This window comes from Physeter macrocephalus, chromosome 14 (assembly GCF_002837175.3).
Source record: "Physeter macrocephalus isolate SW-GA chromosome 14, ASM283717v5, whole genome shotgun sequence".
In the NCBI taxonomy this organism is placed as follows: Eukaryota; Metazoa; Chordata; class Mammalia; order Artiodactyla; family Physeteridae; genus Physeter; species Physeter macrocephalus.
In genome coordinates, this window is record NC_041227.1 from 19,957,894 (window position 1) to 19,968,738 (window position 10,845).

The 10,845-nt window shown below is 44.9% G+C and overlaps 1 protein-coding gene across 4 annotated transcripts in view; it reads right to left on the bottom strand.

Moving 5' to 3' along the window:
• Positions 1-3,041, bottom strand: part of RALGAPB (Ral GTPase activating protein non-catalytic subunit beta) — a 101,326-nt gene extending 98,285 nt beyond the window's left edge. For 2 of the 4 annotated variants that reach the window (XM_028499907.2, XM_028499906.2), the window contains exon 1: positions 2,889-3,041. The gene's annotated coding sequence lies outside the window, so the exon portion shown is untranslated. The remainder of the gene's footprint in view (positions 1-2,888) is intronic. The other 2 variants (XM_024128617.3, XM_024128616.3) reach the window with 1 other exon arrangement.
• Positions 3,042-10,845: the final 7,804 nt, after the last annotated feature.

Consider the following 10,845-nt stretch of genomic DNA (forward strand, 5'->3'; position numbering starts at 1 on the left):
CCACCACCACCACCACCACCACCACCACCACCACCACCACCACCACCACCACCACGAAACAAGACATCCTCTCACATGAGGGTGGAAGGGGATACTGAGTCCAGAGGAAGGAGACCTGCATTCTATTCTTAGATGTGCTACAGCCAACCATGTAGTCTTGGGCAAGTTACCTATTTTCTGCATCTAAAACTTAAACTCCATGTACCTTAATTCTAAAACGTTTAATCATCTTGCACCAAAGAAAATCATGTATTCGATCGAAAAGCCCTTTACACATGTCAGGGAACACATCTGCTAACACTGATGGGTACCTCAAATTAAAAAGAATCCATTTCTAGGTCTCAGGCTATCATGATTAGAGTCATTTTTGGTCTTTAACTGAGCACGTGTAGTTTTTCACCTTTTCTGGGGGATCAAACTAGAGACTTAAACCTCAGGCTTGAATATTGAGTTTCTTCCATGTGCTGAGGCCAGAACTGGATACTGTGCCCATATCTGATCAGAGAAACAAGGGCAAGTTTCTTGAGTATCTGAATTTAACATAAATTATCCCATCAGTTTCTACATTAGCCTTAGCCTAAAATTTGAGTAAATAGTACAAAACAGAACCAAGAAAACTCTTTCTATAACAATCTGTATGATGTAAAGAATGTCATTACGTGAAATGTGTTTCTTATTCAGTCCACATACTTTACCATATTTAACTACTATAAAAAATCTTTATTGTCCAAAAACCTCTTCATAATGACCTTCATACACATACTCACTCACTCACTTTTATAAACCTTACATGATTTTAAGACCAGCCAAGAACAAATATAATCTGAATTACCGCGCTGCCTTCCTTTATAATTTGTAAATATGTTGGGCAACAGCAGTTCAGGCATTCTGTAATAAATATATACTAAGTTTGTCATTTCCTCTGACATCAAGGTTTTAATCTTTATTAAGTATTTCTTAAGTCATCTCTCCTGGTAACAGGATGAACTACTACCAACAGCACTTCCATCTACTAGTATTTACCAAGTACCAGCAAGGTAACAACACTTAGTGGATGACAACTAAACACTAGTTTGGACAGCATAGTGTTTAGTAGGGAACACATGCAAAGGCCTAAGGGCAATAAAAAGGTTTCCACTACAGAACTAATTGTATCCGACTGTGATAAAACTAGATATTAAAAATCAACCAATGTTGACTGCACATAGTTAGTCTTCCCTAGTGTCTCGCCAGTTGTAAGAACTCAATGTGTTTATTTAACTGGTGGATGGAAAAGTTAACGAACCTGACTAGAGTATTTTCAAGCAAAAAGAACAAAACTCTGTAGAGCAAGAACTACCAAACACCTTTTGCAAAAGTGGAAATAGAGAAGAATCGGTTTGCAGCATGCAGTCTGTGACATAAAAGGGACACAAACATTCCATTCAGTAAAACCTTTGTGAGTCTGTATGTCAAAGAACCGGGAGGAATACAGAGATGAGAAAACATGGCTCAAGTCGCTCACAATCTAATAAAACAGACAGAAATACAACACAGAAAAATCACTGGTAAATTTCATTATGATGATGCTAAAGAGCAAACAGGAAAGACCCAAGGTGGTTGGGAATGAGAGGTGTGAGGGTCACAGAGGCTTCTTGAATGCTGGGAGTTATGCAGCCAGAGATGGGAAGAAAAGACTACGTGCACGTGTGTAAGAAACAGCAGAAGTGTGTGTGTGTCCGGGCGGAGCAGGGAGAAAGCACAGAGGACAGACTAGGCAGAGAACAGCATATTCAAACAAGACCCAGAGATCAGAGACACTATAACCATGAGTACTGTGTATCCAGGAAAATTGCAAACTAACAGTTTTGCATGAGATGCACGCACTTTAAAAGGTCCAGCTGACTCACAAATCCTGCAGAGAAAGTTACTTCCCACCCCCAACAGGCTTTCACAAGGTGTAGCAGTCCGTGGGCCTTATGAAAAGATCTCTGCGGGTGGAAACTGCATTTTAAACAAACTCCCAGAAAATTCTCCTACACACTTAAACTGGAGAAACACTGAAACGTTTTACTGAGATGCAGAATTACCTACGGTAGCAGTTCCCAAACTTTGCTGCACGCTGAATTCATGTGGGGATCTTTAAGAAATACTGCTGTCTGGCTTCCCCCACCGACCCCACTGCCAAACACGGTGATTTAATTGGCCTGGCTCTGCTACCTGGGCATCAGGAATCTTTAAAAGCTGCCCCAGGTGATTTCTACGTGCAGCGAAGTTGGAGAACCACTGACCTAATTGTTAAGAACTTGAATCTCGAGTCAAATTTACCAGCTCCGTGACCTTGGGGAAGGAAGTCACCTAACCATTCAGGGCCTCAGTTGCCTCGTCAGTAAGATGGGGATAATCATCCTCCCTTACCGGGTTGTTGTGAAGTTAGACGGGGTGAACGTAATGGTCTGGCACAATGGCCGGCGTATAGTAAGCGCTTAACAAGGGCTAGCTGTTTATTCTCATTATTAACTCTTCCTCCTCCGACAGTCACCGTGCAACGGGCAGCATCGTCCCCACAGGGCGACAGCCACTCGAACAACCTTTCTGCTGGACCAGATTCTTCGCCAGAGTTGTCTAGCTCCGCTCCAGACCCGCCCCCTCCCCCAGACTGCCAGGAAAGATCTTCGCCCGGCCGGGGTAGCTCTCAAGGGCCACCCCGGGTTTGAACAGACGCGACAGAAGCCGACGACTCCAAACCAAGCTCCCCCGGACCCCGTGGGTACCCCCCAAAATGAGATGCGCTTCCGAAAGGCCCTTGGAGCCACCGGGGCCGAGAAACAAGGCTTAACGATCCCTAGACCGCCCGGAGGGGAGGAGAGGGGAGGGTCCGGTCGCGACGGGGAGGGCCGCCCGGTTACCTGAGGCGACGGGCGGGGCCCGCATTGCTGGGGCGGGCGCCGCTGCCGCCGGCCGCACTCGGCCTTCCGCCTCACGCCACCCGCGCCATAGGCCCGGCGCTTTCGCTGCCCCGGCCGGCTGTCCTCAGGCGGTCGCTCCGTCCACCCGTCAGCGACTCTCCCAGGGCGCCCGGGTCGACGAAGGCCACTCGGGCCGGCCGGCTAGGCTCTGCTCAGGCAACTTCCGACTGCCAGGGGCGGCAGCGTCAAATAACTCCCCGAGCCTAGAGGATTACTGCGCGTGCGCGGCGCGCCTGATCAGAGACTTGTGTGGGGCCGAAGAGGCGGCGTCAAATAATTCCCAAGACACGGAGCCGGAAGCTGCGCGTGCGCAGCTATCCCAGATCGCCGCGCGCGGGGTATAGTCCCGCCTCCCTTTCCGGAGGAGCAGGAGGGGTGAAGTGACGGATTCTCCTACTTCATCGCAACACAGACGTGGAGGCGTCCCTACGAAACAGTTGGGACTCTGCCTGTTTTTGATGCGGACGGACTCAGGTTCTAGGAATTTCTCACACCATTACAGCACCCTTCCTTTGAAATGTTGTCCTTTACCCGCCGCCCCCTTATATTGATAGCATTATGAGCAATGTTCAATTCCAGGCCAGATGTGTGTTACAAAGATGAATCGGACATCAGATTCAGAGCCTGTCATTAAGGAGCTGAGTCTGATATAGGCGATAAGACATTATTAATAGTAGTAATAATAGCAAGAGCTACCGGTTTGAGCACCTACAATGCACCACACATTTCGTAAACAGTACCACTTACAATCATTTGGTTTCAGCTTCAACGAAGAAAATGATAAATACCATTAGAGAGATACAGCTCAAGTCCCTTGGGAGTGTAAAGGAGGAAACTTGGGCTGAGAAAGAAGAGGAGGGAGAACCTGGCCTTGAGACTGGTCCTTGATATTCAGAGAGGAAGGGATCAGTGCTGAAGTCACGATGTCTGAACAGAGCAGAATGGAGCAAAGAAGATGCTGACTCCTCCTCCTTACCCTCAGTTAGAAGAGACCATGGAGGAAGAAGTGACAAGGGAACTGGTATCCTCATGGAAAAAAAAAAAATAAGAGTGTTTCCTCAATATTTTGTCTCCTCCCCCCCACACACATACATACCCAGGAAAGTAACTAGAGGAGAGAAAAGAAAAAGGAAGAATGTTCCAGGACAAGAACAGGCTATATCCAGGATACTTCGTGGATCGAAGCAATACATTTCAATTAAACACAGTGTGGCACATGTTGTAAGAGGCTCTCAATATTTATTCCAACCACTTATCCCTTGCCTTTCCAAACTACAGAGGCTGGAAAGCAAAACACACAGTTCCCACCTTCCCTTGCAGCTAGAAGTGGCAATAACACAAAGTCCTGGCCAATAAGATGTAGGCAGAAGTCCCAAGGGACAGCTTCCCTTCCAGAATAAAAAGGAACTCTTTGGAGAAGTTTGTGACCTTCACCCTTCCCTTACTTCATGCTTGGAACTAAGGCACAACACCCAGAGGTGCAGCAATCATCTTGAGACCATGAGGAGGATTGTGCTAAGGAAGATGAAATAAAAGGACAAAAGAAGCCTGGTACTTTAGATCATACTCAAGCAGCTGCACAAACCCTGGACTGCCTTCCTGTTTTATGAGGGGGAAAAAAAAATCTTTTTTAGACCACAGTTTGTCAAGTTACCTGTTACTTTCAACCAGACTCATTCATAACGTAATAAATATGGAACATCTGTAGTATGTCAGATAGGTAAGGAGCTGATAATGGAGGTGATGGCTTAGAAGAGCAATGGGTGATGGGAACTGGAAAAATGATAGACACAGAGGACTGGGAGGCTGTCAAAGCTTTTAGGGAGATGATGAAAGTACATCTATCTCCCACCTGATGACTTTCATTCCTGAAAATTCTGCTTCTAAGGGAAAAGCTGATAAATGAAAAATATATATATTTCCATTATTTTTTTAAATTTTATTTATTTAATTTATTTATTTTTGGCTGCATTGGGTCTTCGTTGCTGTGCGCAGGCTTTCTCTAGTTGCAGAGAGCGGGGGCTACTCTTTGTGTGGTGCACAGGCTTCTCATTGCGGTGGCTTCTCTTGTTGCAGAGCACGGGCTCTAGGCGCATGGGCTTCAGTAGTTGTAGCACGTGGGCTCAGTAGTTGTGGCTCACGGGCTCTAGTGCACAGGCTCCGTAGTTGTGGCGCACTGGCTTAGTTGCTCCGCGGCATGTGGGATCTTCCCGGACCAGTGCTCGAACCCGTGTCCCCTGCATTGGCAGGCGGATTTTCAACCACTGCACCACCAGGGAAGCCCTTCCATTAATTTTAATGGGAAAAAGATAGGTGTTCAATTCCAACCCAAGACACCTAAATATTTTTAACAGACGAAAATGTAGCAATGGAACAATGGAAACAAAAGTCATATAAGCAATAAATAAATAATTTTAAATTAAGAATATGGCTTCTGCAGGGGGGAAGGATAGTTAGGGGGTTTGGGATTGATATGTACACACTGATATATTTTAAATGGATAACCAACAAGGACCTACTGTAGAGCTCAGGGAGCTCTGCTCAATAATATGTAACAACCTAAATGGGAAAAGAATTTGAAAAAGAATAGATACATGTATACGTGTAACTGAATCACTTTGTGGGACTTCCCTGGCAGTCCAGTGATTAAGACTCTGCGCTCCCAATGCAGGGGGCACGGGTTCGATCCTTGGTCGGGGAACTAAGATCCCACAGGCCACATATTGTGGCCAAAATATAAATAAATAAATGAAACTGTATCACTTTGCTGTACACCCAAAAATAACACAACACTGTTAATCAACTATACTCCAATATAAAATAAAATGCTAAAAAAAATGTGGCTTCTACATAAAAATGTAACGTATAAGGACTAATGTACTGACCAAGAAGACAAGATTTAATATTAGGTGAGGGGTGGTGGGTGGAGGAAAGATACAAGTGAGAAGTCTTTTTTTTTTTTTTTTTTTTTCTTTTTTGTGGTACGCGGGCCTCTCACTGTTGTGGCCTCTCCCGTTGCAGAGCACAGGCTCCGGACGCACAGGTTCAGCGGCCATGGCTCACGGGCCCAGCCGCTCCGTGGCATGTGGGATCCTGCCGGACCGGGGCACGAACCCACGTCCCCTGCATCGGCAGGCGGATTCTCAACCACTGCGCCACCAGGGAAGCCCGTGAGCAGTCATTTTTTAAAGGTGATATTATATTTCTGCATCTTTTTCTTTTTCAATTAAAAAAAAATTTTCAGGGTTTCTCTTAAACCAACATAAAAGTAAAGTTATAACACACACAAAACACCTTGAGGGAAAATTAAACATCAGAACACTTTGAAACATATGCGAAAAGTGTACATGCACAATAGACTGAAGAGACATATGAAATGCTATGCAGAATAAAACATTTGGATTCTCCAAACAGGGCACAATTCAAATCTGTTCTACATCGTAAATTCTAACCATAAAAGTAGAATGAATTGGGGAATTGTCTTCATCTGAAACTGTACTGTCAGAATAATCACTTTGTATCATGTACTTAATTACTGTGTATTAAAAGGTATTGCATTTGAAAAAGGAAAAAAAAATGGAGTTGTATCAACCTTATATGGCAGACTTTTTTCCTGAATTGACCTCACCAATATATATAATCCATCCCCCAGTTCTTCTTACAATGTAACCAACATCTTCCCGCTGAGAGATGGATCCATATTCCCTCTCCTTGAGTCTGGTTGGCTGCTGTGACTGTTCTGGCCGATAGTGCAGAAGTAATGCTTGGTGACTTCTGGGGCTAGGTCATAAAGAGGATTCAGATTCCACCTGGCTGACCCACTTTTGCAATGCTCACCCTCAGTACCCAGTCACCATACTGGGAGGAAGCTCAGACCACATGAAGAGAGCATGTGGAGATGTTCCAGCTGACAACCTGAGACAACCTGTCTCAGCTGACAACATCAATGGCCAGATATGTGAGTGAGAAAGGCTTCAGATGATTCCAGTCGCCAGGCTTCAAGCCAACTCACCTGAAAGCAAGCAAAGCAGAGACAAGATAACCCCAGCCCAAACAGAAGATTCATGAGCAAAATAAATATTGTCATTGTTTTAAGCCACTAAGTTTTGGGGTAAATTGTGTGGAACCATAGTAACTGGAACAGTTTTCAAAAGCCATAATTGAGAAAAGTGTTTAACTGACCAGGTGTATGAGAGGTATGTCATCTGTAGCCAGTTTTTTTTTCGTTTTCTTCCTTTTTCAGTTGTGCAGAACTAGCTTGGTGTGGATAATGGTTGAGAAGATCCACTTCTATTTCTCCTGAACCTAACGCAATACTAGCACAGTGTATGTGCTCAATGAACATTTGTTGGATGGATGGGTGGGTGGCTGGAAGATTCATTGGCTCAGCGTTGAACCCAGTTTCCCGTTGGACCGTTAAGTGTTAGTGAATAATATCCAGTGGTAGAGGTAGAAAATATCATTAGATCTAGGTAAGAGGTCCCCTGCCCCAGACCTTGTGCCTCAAGTGGTACTGCATTTTGGATTGGTATTCCCCCAAATTTTCTGAGTGCCCCTCCAAGGCCACCAATGCCATCTTGGCCAGGTGCCCCAATCCAGACCAGGCCCCATGTGGGTCCTGTTGGCCAGAAATTTCTACCTTGAAATCTTTTAAGTCTCACTTCAGTGGTTGGGGCTGGCCAGAGGTGCCATCTAGGAACAGCTACTCTGTCCCAGACCATGTCCATCCCGGGTGGGTCTCATTCTCCATTTCTTTTCTTTGAAGAACTCTTCAACCCTCTATCTTACCCCCACCCCTCTCTCACTTATGTGTGGGGTTGACCAGATGCCCTGAGTTACTCCAGGACTCATGTCATGGAGCCCCATAGCCAGCTCTGGTTCCAAGAGGACAGCCAGGCAAGGACCTCACTCTTGCTATCTGATACAGTAGTTCTTTCACCATTTGTGAAAGATTGGGCTGCCAAAATAGTTTTAGTATGCTGATTTTGATGATTCTCACTCACTTTGGAGCCAGGCTGGGTTTAAGATTGTGAGCCACCAACAATCCACTGCAGACGCTTGAGCTGCAAGAGTGGACCCAGGTATTGGCTTGCACCTCTCTGTTCAGACCACAGGGCCCCTCTGACCTACTGCAGCCAGGGAAATGGGAGAAAAGGGCAGCAGATGTCCTTTACTCTGTGTGTTCTGCTGTCTCTTCCCCAGTTAGCCCCCAGGGTGGTCACCTCACTCCCTTTGGCAGAAGCGGCCATGCCTGTTTCCTCCGAGGACTTTTGAGATGTTGATCTGCAATGCCGATGTGCTCTTTCCATTGATGTACTTTTCATGCCTCCAGTCAGCGTGATGACATGGTGCTCTCATCTGCCTTGAGCCAAGGAGAACGAGGGATGGATGTATCTTGTATGAAGGGGGCCGCTCTTCTCACTCAGCTCACAAGCCCCTTTCCTGTGCTCCCCGCTGGTGTGGTGTGTGGAAGGCAGGACTGTGGTCAGCATTGAAAGCAATCATAATTCAGGAATGCAGTGATTATTGCCTAAAGAGTTCAAGACATGTAGTCGAAAGGAAAGCTTCACTAGGGTTAGCTTAGTCTGAGTGAAGAGAAGATAAGAACCCAAAGTTAAGGTGAGGGTTCTTTTGCCCCTCGAGAGATCTGTCTGGGCAAAGGGGAGTTCCCGGAAGAGCTCTGGCCCCTGAGGCTTCTGAGGGGAGCTGCTACCATCATGACAAACATGAATTTCTGTACATGAGCCCCTTTGGCAAACTGGTGACACCTACAGACCTCTTCTCAGAGTCGTATTTTTAAATGCATCAAATGAAATATGTCAGGTTGCAAGGGAGACCGATTATATTATAATAAAGCTATTAGAATATTTTTTAAACCTGCAATATGGTAATATACGTGCCTCTTTAGTAATGCATTAAATAACAAGATCTAGAAGCAGGTCTTATAAGTACCATAATTTTGAAGTAGTTGTTTTTTTGTTTGTTTGTTTGTTTTTTGCGATACGCGGGCTTCTCACTGTTGTGGCCTCTCCCGTTGCGGAGCACAGGCTCCGGACACGCAGGCTCAGCGGCCATGGCTCACGGGCCCAGCCGCTCCGCGGCATGTGGGATCTTCCCGGACCGGGGCACGAACCCGTGTCCCCTGCATCGGCAGGCGGACTCTCAACCACTGCGCCACCAGGGAAGCCCCTTGAAGTAGTTTTGAACTTGAAAGATATTTTGAAATATCTACAACGACTCCAGCCTGATGTGAAAAATCCATGATTTGTATTGGCGACAAAGTCAAGGTCATGCTAATATTACTGTGATTTGTTGCTTACATTAACAATTAGAAAACATGCGAAATTTCAGTTAGAGATTAGTGAAAATAAAGATGTAATTTATTCCCATGCAAGTTCACAAACCCTAGGTTAAGAAGCCCTTCAATAAATTCTGATAGACCTGACAAACTGTGAGGCAAATTCTAACTCACTCAAAACTATAATCGAGGGGCTTCCCTGGTAGCGCAGTGGTTAAGAATCCGCCTGCCACTGCAGGGGACACGGATTCAATCCCTGGTCTGGGAAGATCCCACATGTCGTGGAGCAACTAAGTCTATGAGCCACAACTACTGAGCCTGCGCTCTAGAGCCTGTGAGCCACAACTACTGAAGCCCACGTGCCTAGAGCCCGTGCTCTGCAACCATAGAAGCCACCGCAATGAGAAGCCTGCGCACCGCACGGAAGAGTGGTCCCCACTCGCCGCAACTAGAGAAAGCCGTGCGCAGCAACGAAGAACCAAAGCAGCCAAAAATAAATAAATAAAATAAATACATTTATTTTAAAAAAAACTAAACTATAATTGTTCCCAAATAGGTAGTATGTAGACCCTTAGAGAGGGACCAATGAGCTGTAGGAGCCAGTAAGGGATTCCCAAGAATAAGTTATAGCAAGTAATCCTATTTGGTTTTTGTGATAGAATCAGAGACTAATAGGTTGGGAAGGCCTGTGTGTAACCATATTATGCCTGAAAGGCCCTTGACCCAAACCCTCATGATACCTTTTTAACTGAGATAAAGAGATGTAAGCTGGACAATAACGCAGTTGGTTGACTGCCTAGCGAGTTCAGTCAGTCTCCAAATGGTCAAAGCCAAGCTGGAGAGTGTGTTCCAATAGCATCCTAGAGGACTCAGCCCTAAGCTCTGGCTGACCCAACAGTTTCTTGCAGAGACTTGGATGAGAACCTAGAAAACCAGCTGAGCCAATTCTCAAAAGACATGAAGCCCCGAGGCTTGGTGAATACCCTGGATAGCAGAGTCCAAATCCAAAGTGATGCTAGGGAGCCAGAAATAAAAATGAAGAGAATTTCTCAAGAAGGAATTTAATGAAGATGGATGCATTGGGATTGACATACATACACTATTGATACTATGTATAAAATAGATAACTAATGAGAACATACTGTATAGCACAGGGAACTACTTAATGCACCGTGGTGACCTAAAAGGGAAGGAAATCTGAAAAAGAGGGAATATATGTATATGTATAGCTGATTCATTTTGCTGTACAGTAGAAACTAACACAACATTGTAAAGCAACTATACTCCAATAAAAATTAATTTAAATAAATAAAACCAGAATTGGAAAAAAAGAATAAAATTAGTTAAAGAGAGAGAAAATATATATTACCAAGAAACAGAATGAAATATTGACTTCAGAGAAAAGACTTGTAATAAAAAGAGAAATACGGTCTTCTCAGCAAATCTAGGCTTTTGTACAGTAGATATGTAAGCATCTCTTTTGTCGCTTTTCTGTTTGTTCATCTCTGTTTTTCTCAGACCTTAATCATAAAAATGATATCACTAGGTAAGGTTTAACCTAACTCCTGATATTTGCTTTACTGAATGTACACAATGCCT